This window comes from Mauremys reevesii, linkage group 12 (assembly GCF_016161935.1).
Source record: "Mauremys reevesii isolate NIE-2019 linkage group 12, ASM1616193v1, whole genome shotgun sequence".
Taxonomy (NCBI): domain Eukaryota; kingdom Metazoa; phylum Chordata; order Testudines; family Geoemydidae; genus Mauremys; species Mauremys reevesii.
The window spans coordinates 49,902,947-49,916,984 of NC_052634.1; the positions used below are offsets into that span (position 1 = coordinate 49,902,947).

At 60.9% G+C, this 14,038-nt stretch overlaps 1 non-coding gene across 1 annotated transcript; it reads left to right on the top strand.

Annotated features, from left to right (window-relative positions):
• The first annotated feature begins 10,364 nt into the window (after nt 1-10,364).
• On the top strand, nt 10,365-10,438 carry TRNAI-AAU. The gene has a single exon. It is a non-coding gene; the product is annotated as a tRNA-Ile (tRNA).
• The last annotated feature ends 3,600 nt before the right edge of the window (nt 10,439-14,038 follow it).

Sequence of the window (14,038 nt, forward strand, 5' to 3'; positions counted from 1 at the left end):
TGGGAAGCTGCTGGCGCTGAGGAAGGGGGGTCTGGGCCAGGCCAGGTGCTGGGCCGATCCTGGTGAAAGAGAGACGAGCCGGCAAGGCTGAGAGGCCCCTCCCTTGTCTGGGGGACAGGGGCTCCCACAATTTAGCCAGTGTCACCCTCCCCATCCAGAGGAGACGTCCGCTCCCAGCAGGCCGTGCTCCATCTCCACCCCGCAGGGGAGCCCCCAGTCCAGCAGTGCCCCCCACCCCGCCCCCATCAGCAGCCAAGCCCGGAACCAGCCCCATCTCCCCAGCGAGGGCAGCAGGACTCCCAGCCCCCGCAGCCCCAGCCACCCCCCAAGTCCCCGGGGTGGGGTGGGAAGGGGATTCTTCCTCCCATTGCCCAGATCCCACCCCACCCCGGGCTGCCCAGACGGGAGCCAGGGGCTGCAGCAGTTGGCTGCTTCCCCAGGGCTACCAAGGAGCCACCAGGAGAAGGGACGAGATTCTCCACGGCGCTGCAGCCGTTCACACTGGGACCCGTCTCACACGGGGGAAACTGAGGCACCAGGGAGGGCGCGATGGGCTGCACCAGCTCAGATTGGGAGTCTGGGGGAGAGCCAGGAATAGAACCCAGGAGTCCTGGCTCCATGGGCAGCTTGGGACTCCTCCACTTGGGGAGGCTGGGCGGGCCCGGACTGTGGCCCTGCCCCAAGGCCTGCTGCCACTCAGCCTCCTCCTGCCAAAGCCCCGCCCACACGCCCCTTCAGCCCCGCCCACACTCCCCCCTCAGGACCCCTTTGTTCCACTCCCCTGACCCCCCCCCGCCCACCTCTCACGTCTCTTTCCCCGAGGCCCTGCCACTTGTGCCTCTTCGCCCCCACCCCAAGGCCCCCCCGCCGGCCGCTCAGCCGTTTGCACCCCCGGCCTCTCCCCCCACGGCCCCATGTGGCCGGATGGAGCTTGGGAAAGGGCGAAGTGAGGATGGGGCCTTGCGGGGGAGAGGACGAGTGGGAGCAGGGCCTCTGGGTGGAGCACAGGCCAGGTTCCTCCCCGGGCCCCTTACACCCACCGCCCCTGCCTGTCTCCCGGCCTCCCCGGCTCTAACCACTAGACCCAGCGGCACTGGGACAATTTGTATAGTGGGAGGTGCTGAGAGCCAGTGAACAAACCTGTAAACCCTGCACAGGATGGAAACCACTTCAAGCCAGGGGGTGCACAAGACTGGACCCCACTCCCTTCCCAGAGCCAGCGGTGGGACCCGGATACCCTGGCTCCCAACCCCCACTCTAACCACTAGCCTGCACTGCCCTGCCACAGCTGGGGAGAAGAACCAGGAGTCCTGACTCCCAGCCCGGCTGTGGGTGGAGCAGGACGTACTGGCCATGGGCTCAGCTGGGCATCGCTTACCATCAGGCTGGATGGTATCCCAGTGCTGACCTCCAGCCCCACAGCTCTGCTGGTGCCCCTCACTCCCGACCTGCAGCCCCTGCTATCCCAGTCCTGACCTCCACACCCACAGCTCTCCTGGTGCCCCTCACTCCCGACCCGCAGCCCCTTGGTTCCCCCCACCACTGACGGTGCCCCTCACTCCTGACCCGCAGCCCCTGCTATCCTAGTCCTGACCTCCAGACCCACAGCTCTGCTGGTGCCCCTCACTCCCGACCCACAGGCCCTGCTATCCTAGTCCTGACCTCCAGACCCACAGCTCTGCCGGTGCCCCTCACTCCCGACCCGCAGCCCCTGCTATCCAGTCCTGACCTGCAGACCCACAGCTCTGCCGGTGCCCCTCACTCCCGACCCGCAGCCCCTCCTATCCCAATCCTGATCTCTACACCCACAGCTCTGCTGGTGCCCCTCACTCCCGACCCGCAGCCCCTGCTATCCCAGTCCTGACTCACAGTTCTGTTGCTGCCCCCTACTCCCGACCCGGAGCCCCTTAGGCGTCCACCAGCTCTGACGGTGCCCCTCACTCCCGACCCGCAGCCCCCTGGTCTCCCTCCTGCTCTGCTGCTGCCCCTCACTCCCGACCCGCAGCCCCTGCTATCCCAGTCCTGACCTCCAGACCAAGAGCTCTGCTGCTGCCCCTCACTCCCGACCCGCAGCCCCTCCTATCCCAATCCTGATCTCCACACCCACAGCTCTGCTGGTGCCCCTCACTCCCGACCCGCAGGCGCTTTGGCGTCCACCAGTTCTGACGGTGCCCCTCACTCCCAACCCGCAGCCCCTCCTATCCCAGTCCTGACCTCCAGACTCACAGTTCTGCTGCCCCTCCCTCCCGACCCGCAGCCCCTCCTATCCCAAGCCTGATCTCCAGACCCACAGCTCTGCTGGTGCCCCTCACTCCCGACTTGCAGCGACTGGGCTTCCCGCAGAGCTCCCCAGTCACTGTGCTGCCGGTGCCCCTCACTCCCGACCCGCAGCCCCTTAGGCGTACACCAGCTCTGACGGTGCCCCTCACTCCCGACCCGCAGCCTCTGCTTTCCCAGTCCTGACCTCCAGACTCACAGCTCTACCGGTGCCCCTCACTCCTGTCCCGCAGCCCCCTGGGTTCCCCCCAGCTCTAGTGGTGCCCCTCACTCCTGACCCGCAGCCCCTGCTATCCCAGTCCTGAGCTCCACACCCACAGCTCTGCTGGTGCCCCTCACTCCCGACCCGCATCCCCGTCGATTCCCCGCTGAGCTACCCAGTTACTGCGCTGCAGGTGCCCCTCACTCCCGACCCGCAGCCCCTACCCAGTCCTGACCTCCAGCCTCCCATCTCTGCTGTTGCCCCGCCCTCCCGACCCGCCGCCCCCTCGTCTCCTCGCTGAGCTCCCCAGTCACTGCGCTGCTGGTGCCCCTCACTCCCGACCCGCAGCCCCTTAGGTGTCAACCAGCTCTGACGGTGCCCCTCATTCCCGACCCGCAGCCCCTGCTATCCCAGTCCTGACCTCCAGACTCTCAGCTCAGCTGGTGCCCCTCACTCCCGACCCGCAGCCCCCTGTGCTCCCTCCAGCTCTGACGGTGCCCCTCACTCCTGACCCGCAGCCCCCTCGATTCCTCGCTGAGCTCCCCAGTTACTGCGCTGCTGGTGCCCCTCACTCCCGACCCGCAGCCCCTTAGGCGTCAACCAGCTCTGACGGTGCCCCTCACTCCCGACCCGCAGCCCCTGCTATCCCAGTCCTGACCTCCAGACTCTCAGCTCTGCTGGTGCCCCTCACTCCCGACCCGCAGCCCCCTGGTCTCCCTCCTGCTCTGCTGCTGCCCCTCACTCCCGACCTGCAGCCCCTCCTATCCCAATCCTGATCTCCAGATCCACAGCTCTGCTGGTGCCCCTCACTCCCGACTTGCAGCGACTGGGCTTCCCGCAGAGCTCCCCAGTCGCTGTGCTGCCGGTGCCCCTCACTCCTGACCCACAGACCCCTGGGCTTCCTTCAGCTCTGCTGGTGCCCCTCATTCCCGACCCGCAGCCCCTGCTATCCCAATCCTGATCTCCACACCAAGAGCTCTGCTGGTGCCCCTCACTCCCGACCCGCAGCCCCCTGGATTCCTCGCTGAGCTCCCCAGTTACTGCGCTGCTGGTGCCCCTCACTCCCGACCCGCAGCCCCTTAGGCGTCAACCAGCTCTGACGGTGCCCCTCACTCCCGACCCGCAGCCCCTGCTATCCAGTCCTGACCTCCAGACTCTCGGCTCTGCTGGTGCCCCTCACTCCCGACCCGCAGCACCTCGGCTTCCCCCAGCCCTACCGGTGCCCCTCACTCCTGACCCGCAGCCCCCTGCGCTCCCTCCAGCTCTGATGGTGCCCCTCACTCCCGACCCGCAGCCCCCTCGATTCCTCGCTGAGCTCCCCAGTTACTGCGCTGCTGGTGCCCCTCACTCCCGTCCCGCAGCCCCTTAGGCGTCAACCAGCTCTGACGGTGCCCCTCACTCCCGACCCGCAGCCCCTGCTATCCCAGTCCTGACCTCCAGACTCTCAGCTCTGCTGGTGCCCCTCACTCCTGACCCGCATGGGTCACCCCTGGAGCAGGTTAAAGCTGCAGGGTGACAGTGGGGTTGCTGCCCCTGTGAACAGCTGCTGTAGCACCGCCTGGGCAGGACAGGAGACCCAGTTATACCCCTCCCCCGCCCCAGCCTGTATCGGGGGATGGGAGCGCTCACACCCTGGGGCCCCTGATTTGGGACGGAGGGAGGCCCCCGTGCACCAGGGATGCTGTAAGGGCAAACAGGGGCACCCACCCACGCACCCGAGATCTTCTAGGTGGGGAGAGTGGCACCCACACACTCAGGATCTTGTAGGGGGGGACAAGGGCATCCACACTCCGGGATCCTCTGCAGAGAGACGGACACCCACACATCCAAGATTCTCTATGGGGGGCAGAGGTACCCGGACACCTGGGCTCCTGGACAGGGGATGGGGGGCACCGAAACATCCGGGATCTTACCTGGGAGGACAGCGGCGCCTGCAGCTCGACATGAGATGGGGGCGGGGGGAGCAGGAGCATTTCCCAGTTCCAGGCTGTCCCCATCTGGCCAAGGCACAGAGCTCACAAGCAGAGTTTAAAGCTCCAGCTGCCAATCTTCAAAACAAGCCGGGCCCTGTGGCTGGTGCCTGTGATCCCAGCGCCTGGGGAGGCTGAGGCTGGTGGATCGCTTGAGCTCAGGAGTTCTGGGCTGCAGGGGGCTGTGCCGATCAGGTGTCCACACTAAGTTCAGCAGCAATATGGTGATCCTGGGGAAGCTTGGGGTCCCCAGGTTGCCTAAGGAGGGGTGAACCGGCCCAGGTCAGAAATGGAGCAGGTCAAAACTCCCCTGCTGATCAGTAGTGGGATCGCACCTGTGAATAGTTCCTGCAGCATAGCCTGGGCAAGACAGTGAGACACGGTCTCTTTTTATACAGACACCCCCTGCAGAGCCTGCAGGGGGTGACGGGAGCACCCACATGCTGGGGATTCTGACTTGGGGTGAGGGACGCACCCAAGCAACACATATCTTGAAAAGGGGAACAGAGACACCCACAGATCCTGGATGGGGGTAGGCAGGGGAAACCACACACTGGAGCTAGTTCATGGGGTGGGGGACAGAGACACCCACCGGAGATCCTGGATGGGAGCACCCACATGATGGGGATCTTGAACTGGGAGGAGGGAAGCACCATGTACCAGAGGTTCTGAAGGGGGAACAGGGACACTCACACACCAGGTGTCTTGCAGCAAGAGCTGCGGTCTTGATTCACACAGGGCAGTGATGGGGATTTAACCAATTCCTGCACAGAACTTGTTCCACTAGATAATTAGCCTCACAGTTAAAAAATGGTAATTTCCAGTTGGCGTTTTGTGTTATTGACTGCAAACCAAGGGGGTCGTGTTCAACCTTTGTCTGGTGAATTAAAGAACCCTTTAAAATCAGATATTCCCCCCTCTGGGAATTTTTAAAACTGTGTATTTAAAATCAGAGACTAAATCCCCTCTTAACCTCCAGTCAATGAAATCAATTGAGTTTCTTCAATCTCTCGCTGTAGACAGAAGAGAACAATGCACATTTTCCTTGTTTTTAAAGGCAAAATTCCTGATCTTTCCAAGGGGATCTTCTGCTTCAGCTGTCAGTTTGGGGAAGGATTTGGCTTCCTGGGCTATAATCTGCCCGCTGGGTTATAATCTGCGGTCTGAAGGGTCAAATTTAGATGAGGCCGTTAGTGCTGCCCCCGTGTGGCCGGAGATGGGAGCTCACAAGCAGAGTTGAAAGCTGGAGCTGGAACAGACCTGGCTGGACACGTGGGGCACAAAGGCTCTCACGTGGGATCCTCGCTGTGCAGCAGGAGGCGGAGGGAAGCTGTTTGTCAGGGGTCAGGGCTGCACCCTGCCAGGCTGAGCCGGTGTCTGTGCTAAGCTCGGCATCAATCAGGTGACTCTGGGAAGTTCGGGGTCCCCGGGCTCCCACAGGAGGGTGAAGCAGGTCACCCCTGGAGCAGGTTAAAGCTGCAGGGTGACAGTGGGGTTGCTGCCCCTGTGAACAGCTGCTGTAGCACTGCCTGGGCAGGACAGGGAGAGCCAGTTATACCCCCCCCCCAGACTGTATCGGGGAATGGGAGCGCTCACACCCTGGGGACCCACCCACCAGAGATCTACTGGGGGGGAGAGTGGCACCCACACACCCAGGATGTTGTAGGGGGGGACAAGGGCATCCACACTCAGGGATCCTCTGCAGAGGGACGGACACCCACACATCCAGGATTCTGTATGGGGGGCAGAGGTACCCGGACACCTGGGCGGGGGATGGGGGCAACGAAACATCCGGGATCTTACCTGGGAGGACAGCGGCGCCTGCAGCTCGACATGAGACGGGGGCAGGGGAAGCAGGAGCATTTCCCAGTTCCAGGCTGTCCCCGTCTGGCCAAGGCACAGAGCTCACAAGCAGAGTTTAAAGCTCCAGGTGCCAGGCTACAAAGCAAGCCGGGCTCTGTGGCTGGTGCCTGTGATCCCAGCTCCTGGGGAGGCTGAGGCTGGTGGATCGCTTGAGCTCAGGAGTTCTGGACTGCAGGGGGCTGTGCCGATCAGGTGTCCGCACTAAGTTCAGCATCAATATAGTGATCCCGGGGAAGCTTGGGGTCCCCAGGTTGCCTAAGAAGGGGTGAACCGGCCCAGGTCGGAAACAGAGCAGGTCAAAACTCCTGTGCCGATCAGTAGTGGGGTTGTCCCTGTGAGTAGCCCCTGCAGTGTAGCCTGGGCAAGACAGTGAGACACAGTCTCTTTTTATACAGACACCCCCCGCAGAGCCTGGCTGGGGGGATGGGAGCACCCACATGCTGGGGATTCTGACTTGGGGGGAGGGACCCCCCCTGCACACGGATCTTGAAAAGAGGAACAGCGATACCCACACACCACAGAGGCTGGATGGGGGCAGGGGAACCACACACGGGAGCTAGTTCATGGGGTGGGGGACACACCCATATGCTCCATTGCACCATTCTTAATGAGAAGAACGGGGGCATCCGCACAACACGGATCCTTAACGAGCTGGGGAGACACCCACACACTCCACTATTAACCAGGAGGGACAGGGGCACCAGACACCCCCGGTAGTGTGGAGAACACCCACATCAAATGGATCCCTCATGGGGAGTAAGACAGAGGGTATTATAATGGGGCCCAGCGCACCCACACACCGGGGATTGTTAAGGGTTGAAGGGACAGGGACACCCACACACACTGAGATCACGTCCTTGGAGGAACACAAACCCTCCACAGAAGGACCTGGTCTGTTCCATGATGGCAGCCCAGCCTGGGTGAGTCAAAGTCTCCTTTTATACAGGCACATCCCAGAGATCCTGACTAGGGCGAGAGAGACACCCACCCCCAGAGATCCTTAATGGTCTAGGGTGCACCCACACACCAGGGATTCTTATGGGTGGGAGGAATGGAGACAGCCAGACACACTGAGATCACTTCCTCCCAGGAGCCTGGGCCAGACAGGGAGACACAGTCCCCCTTTACATCTCTGCCAGACAACCTTCCTCCCACTCCCTCCACACAATGTTCTTATCTGGAGGGGAAGCCAGGGAAATCACATGGAGGACTCTTATCTGGGGAACTGGGGGGACCCACTTAACACCAGAGATTCTTAAGGGCAGGAGGAACAGGAACTCCCACCTCTGCAGCATGGGGGTGGGTCGCCTGCTGGGATCATCGGGGCATATTTCACCTCGTCAGTTCCCTGCCATTGCCTTGGGAGCCCCTTGTTCGCTGCCTCTGGTACCCAGTTTAGCCTCCTTCCTGAGGGCTGAAATGCTTTGATCTATCTAAGGTCTGTGGGATCAATACGTGTCATGGTGTAATTCTGTGTTATTCGGCGGTCAGACTAGCTGAGCTAATGGCCCCTTCTGACCTTAAACGCCATGAAAACATTTCCCTGGTTTCTCCTTGCGCCTGACAGACACCACGGTGAGGGGCCCAATAGGAGATCCTGGACACAGCGCTCTGGCTCTTACGTTACTTGGGGACGTCAGCGCTTTCCTAGCAAAGCTGCTGCTAAAGCGCTGGATTTGGGGAACGGTTCGGCTCCGATTCAGAGATCTGCCTGCGGGGTGTGAACCTGCCACGAGGAGCGGGAAACGCAACCAGCAACGGGAGGCGTTGGCTGAGCTCCAGGCTGCCCCCGTGTGGCCAAAGCTTAGAACTGAGCAGGGGAGTTTAAAGCTGGTGCTGGGAGGGAGCTGAACACGCGGGGCACGAAGGCTCCTGCGTGTGATGCTTGTTGGGTGGGCAGCTGAGCGTAGCTGATTGCCGGAGTTCAGGGCTGCACCCCAGGGTGCTGAGCAGGTGTCTGTGCTCAGGTTGGCCTCGCTATGATGGTTTCTGGGAAGTTTGGGGCCGCCAGTCTCCCTAAAGGGAGGGGAGCCAGGCCAGGAAAGGAGGCCGGCAAAACTCTGGTACGAATTGCCAGTGGCACTGACCCTGTGAAGAGCTGCTGCAGCCCCGCCAGGGAGAGCTGGTCTCTCTTTGTGCAGCCCCCCCCCCCCATTCCTCAGGACAGGGGTTGTGCTCAAAGATCTGTGCCCCGTGTTTTTACCTCCGTGTGAAGCGCGCAGAGCAAATAACCCTCAGCGCCTCAGCTCAGTTCCAGGCTCCACTTCCACTCGCTCAGGCAAGATGGTGCAGAGCAGGGCCAGCTTTAGGCCTATTCCACCAATTCCTCCGAATCGGGCCCCGCGCCTAAGAGGGCCCCACGTCCAGTGAGAATCCCTTCCCTGGATAGAGGCGCCTTTTTAATTTTTACTCACCTGGCGGCGCTCTGGGTCTTCGGCGGCACTTCAGCGTCGGGTCCTTCAGTGCCGCCAAAGACCTGGAGTGAGTGAAGAACCTGCTGCCGAAGACTCGGAGCACCACCCGGTGAGTACAAGCCCCGCACTTCCTAAAGCCAGCCCTGGTGCAGAGGAGCCCCTGGGTGGCTGTGGGCCTGGGGAGGATGGCTTTTGATTTTTCGGCCTGACCGTTACGGGCAGCCAGGCCAAAAGTCAGATGGCCGGCTCTCCCATCCACCACGCTCATCAGGAGCCCTTAGTTGACCGGCTCGGAGAATGCGGGCAGCGTCCCCCACTACCTCTCGCATGCAAAGCGAGCGCTCTGCCGCTTGAGCTAATTCCCCACAGCTGGCCTGACTCTCAGGCACCGGGCAAAAAAAGGCAAGGGCACTGTGGCCTTAAGCAGAACACAGCCTGAAATGGGGAGGGGGGGCAATAACCAGAGCTGGGGAAGGGGGTCCAAGTCCCAGCCACGCTCCTCGGCACAAACACCAACGCTCCCTCCCTGGAGTGTGTCTGGGCTGAGAGTTAGCCCCAGAAACAAGCACCAAACTTCAGAAGACAACGCAGGGATAGATCACTTGACGATTGCCTGCTCTGGCCATTGCCTCTGAAGCGCCTGGCATCGGTTACTGTCAGAAGACGTGATAGTGGCCTAGATGGACCATCGGTCTCACCCAGGAGGGCCGTTCTTATCTTCACCACTTTCCTCTAACCCAAGCAAAGCCAGGAGCAGGCCCAGCTCAGCAACTCTAGCAGACTCCCTGGCCCCTGGCCCAGCATACAGCAAAACGACCCTGCCTCCGCCAGGATAGACAGCCACCGACTCCCTCTTCCAGACCAACGCAGCCCTTCCCCGCTTTGACTGTCTCCAAGCTGTCTGCGTGCTCTGCTCTGCTCTGCTCCACGGCTGCCATGCTGCCTGAGATCAGGAGGCTGCGAGGTCTCACGGTCTCAGCTGAGCTGGTATCGCATGCCACCCCGCCCATCTCCTCAATCCCTTCATGGACCCCTAGGATGTGAGTAATTCTGTATTTGAGTGGCTCTCCCTCCCGGCCAATGAGCTTGGCATAGACTAGCAGGGAGGGAGGAGGAAAGGGGTTGTGCTCCAGTGAGAGCTCAGAAAGAAAGGTGCAGGTCCCCCACTAGAGCCCAGCACAGCAGAGCCCAGCAGGCTGGAGAATGTGTGTATGGGTCTGACTACTTCTCCCATGCTCTTCCATTTGAGCTAACTTCCCCCAGCTGTTGCCAGCCTCCCAGTCAGCGCAAGGGGGAGAAGGGCCGGGGAGGAAGAGCTTTGTGCTCCGCAAGGGCTGGCTTTCTGGGAGGCCAAGCGGGGAGAAGGATGGAGGCCACTGGAGAAGCTGAGCCGGCTGACTGTCCATGGCTTCTAAAGGAAGGGCAAGAGAAGGTCCCGTGGCTGCCTTGCCGCTGGAGAATGCGGGCATTGATCCCGCTGCCTCTCGCATGCGAAGCGAGTGCTCTACCACTTGAGCTAATTCCCTTACCTTGGCAGATGGCGTCTTGATCCATCCATTCGATAACGGAGGCCACATCGTTCCCCACGCCAGCCGGTGACTCCTTCCAAAAGGGTCAGGCAGGGGAGGGCTTTCCATAGGCCGGCTAGCTCAGCTGGTTAGAGCGTGGTGCTAATAACGCCAAGGTCATGGGTTCAAGCTCTATGCTGGCCACTGCAGGAGGGAGAGGGTGACTTCTGCTCTTTTGGCTGACTGCTAGGGGTGGCAGAGGCCAAAACCAGGTGGGCCGGGAGCGGGCAAGAGCCCTGCTGGGCGCCGGGCAGGACGAGGCTCGGGACACCTCCTTGGGCTCCCCTCCCTGGGCTCCTCGCTCCACCTGCTGCCTGAAAGGAACTTGGGCCCGGGGAGGAGACGGGTGAGCCCGGCCGGCTGCCTTCCAGGCTCATAGGAGGCCAGGCTTGAGCTGCCCGCCCGAGAAGCCAAAATCGCAGGCCTGCCGGCTCGCCCACATTGTCCACAGAGGGTTGACCTGATGGCCCGAATTCTTGCCGGCCGCCAGCTCCACCCAAATGGACCCGACGCCGGATCATGATCCCCAGCCCAAGCCTCGGCACCCCAACCTAGGGGAGAGGCTTCACACTCCGCTGGCGCAGGGTGACCTTTGGGACTTCCCTGGACACCATCCTCCCACCGCCCACAGCCAGACCCCCCCCAAGCCCACACTCGAGCCCACCCCTCCGACAGGAAGGTGCAGGAGGACCACTCTGCCCAGGGGCACCACCAGTCGAAGTCAGCTTCACTTGCTTTCTCTTCTACCCCTTTCCTCCCAAGTTATGCGCCCCTCACGGGAGCCGGCCCTGGGAAGACGCAGGCACGGCACTCTGACTGGCGCAAGCCAAACGTCCACACCGAGAGTTTAGCACGGGCTCTTGAGGCACTGGAGGAACCCCATGCAGACGCACTGACGGAGCTAAGCTTTACGGCCAAGGGCCCTACCTGTGCAGAAAGCCAACTTCCTTGTGAAAAAGACTCCTCTTTCGTCTCCCCTTCCAAACTTCCAAATGCCTCCAAATGGGAAAACACACACACTGAAACACCCAAACGGTCCTAATGCTGGGGCCAGGCGAAAACGAAAAGCAAGGAAAAGATTTCTAAATGGCCACCCTGCCAGAGTCGTACAGCTGTGCAAGTGAAACCCATGGGAGGGACATTACACAGAAAAGGGGAATGGAAAGCTGCCCAAATTGAGATGCTGTGGAAAGCTACAGCCCCATCGCTACTACTACTCTGCACACTTCTTGCAACAGCTGATGAACGGCCAGGTGCTTTTCGCATCCAAGCCCACACCAGGGGAAGACCTTGAGAAGCTTCCCGTGGCTTGCCTGGTTCAGCTGGTCAGAGTGCGGCACTCGTGGAGGCCATGGGCACCAACTTATATGGGCTCCTGGGGCTAAAGCCCCAGGAATATGCACCGTCAGGGGCTCTGCTCCACCAATATTTGGAGCTAGGTTTCTCCCCTGCTTGGAGCGCCCCCGCCTCTCATTTCCCCCGCCGCCGCCGCCAGGGCTGGAGCTTCCCCCCGCTCCCCGCCCTGGAGCTTCCCTGCCTGAACGTAAAGAGTGCGCAGCGCATCTCTCTCCCTTGCTGCTGCTGCTGCCGCCGCCTAAGGGCTACAGCATAACAGCAGTGCAAGCTGCTGGTGCTGTAGCACCTCAGGAGCGGGAGGGGAGTGGAGGGAGCCGTGCCGTGCTTGGCAGCCCTCCCCTCCCCTGCCCCTACCTTGAGGAGACACGAAGGGGACTTCAGGCCAGGAGACGGACATCACTCACCTTAGCAGCTGCTGGGGCTTCCGTGAGTGTTTGACCCTATGATTCCCCCCTGGCCCCGCCCCAGCCCCCACTCCTGCCCAATGCTGGGAAGGGCAGCCCCATCCTCCCACCGTCCCCAGTGAGGCTGTGGTGAGGGGCAGCAGGCTGCAGCAGGGGTCAGGGAGGCAGGAAGCCACATGTGAAGGCAGTGCCCCTCCCCACCACAGGGGAGATGGGGGAGGGGGTTCATAGACCTACCTGAGCAGCTGGGGCTTGGGTGTATTTTGTGACAACTTGCTCTCCCTGTCCCCCAGCCACCACCCTGCAGCCCCCCCCCCACTCCTGCCCCACACTGGGGATGGAGAAGCCCCATCCCCTACCCCCAGTGAGACACAGCAGGCTGCACAGGGGAGGCAGGAAGCCACATGGGAAGGCAATGCCCCCTCCCCCAGCACCCACCAACCCACCCGCCACAGGGGGGATGGGAGAGGGAGGCTTCCTAGATCTAAGCAGCTGGGGCTTGGGTGAATTTTATGACACCCTGCTCCCCCCCTGCCATAGCCACCACCCTGAAGACCCCACTTCTGCCCCATGCTGGGCAAGGGGCAGCCCCATCCCCCATCCACAGTGAAGTTATGGTGAGGGGCAGCAACATGGAAGGCCACCTGTGATGGCAACCCGTCCCCCCCCCCCCCCAGTACCCATCATAGGGAGGGAGTGAGCTTTCTGGACCTGAGAGGGGCTCTAGGAGCATGTGCAGAGTGTGTGTGCCGTGGGGCAGGAGGGTCCCTCCTGGAGCTTGCTGCTGCCAGTGGTGGTGGGGGGGAGTCCTCTCTGGCCCTAGCCCTGGGGCAGCCTGTCTGCACCCCAAGTTCCTCATCCTCAGCCCTGCCCCACCCCAAAGCCTGCACCCCCAGCACCGAGCATGCTCCTGCACTGTGAACCCCTCATCCCCAGCCCCACCCCAGAACCCTCACCTGAGGGGAAAAACATGCAACTTAAATTTGGTGGTCAGTTTGGAGTATCATTGTATTTAGCACAATATTTGATTATTTTACACCCTTCAAAGTATGTAACTGGTCGTATACAGGTGTTACGAAGTGGGAATGTGCTTAATGTTTTCTCTGAATACTGTCTGTGTGCCTCAGTTTCCCCTATGCATTTCTCAAGGCTCTAGATGGTGGGATAAGGGGGTGTGATTATTGTAGAGCCCGAGAGGGACTGTGTGATGCTGTCTGCACAGAGAATGTCCGACACCCTGTCTCCAGGCAACAGATGGCCTGGGCCCTCCCCTGCAAAGGTGCCAGCTGAAGGTGTTGGTGCGCTCCCTCCAGCTCTGACGGTGCCCCTCACTCCCGACCCACAGCCCCTGCTATCCCAGCCCTGACCTCCAGACTCACAGTTCTGCTGGTGCCCCTCACTCCCGACCTGCAGCCCCCTGCGCTCCCTCCAGCTCTGACGGTGCCCCTCACTCCCGACCCGCAGCCCCCTGCACTCCCTCCAGCTCTGACGGTGCCCCTCACTCCCGACCCGCAGCCCCTGCTATCCTATTCCTGACCTGTGATGTTATGAGTGTAATATAATATTTCATTGAAAGGTGACAGGGCCAGAAAGAGTTAATTAACTCACCTCACCCACTGACCTGCCCCATGGGTGAACCTTAAGGACTGGTTAGGAAGATCTGTAAATGACTAGAGCTTTGAAATGCAAGTCTGCATTGTTAGAGGTAGAAGGGGAGATGTTTGCTCAGGGCTTGTGATGTCAGCAAACAAGTCTTGTCTATTGCTGTAGTTTTAATTCAAAGATCAGAAAAGGAATATTAACATTTATGATCATAATTGAGTGAAATAGTATTATTGTCTCTGTGTCTCTTTGAAGGTTGTGCTAACCTGGATCTGAACTGTTAATGGATAAATTACCCTGTGCTAATTGCCAGGATGTTTGGGAGAAAGAGTTAAGCCTATTGTTTTCTCAGGCTGAAAGGCTGCTGGAAATATATAAGAAC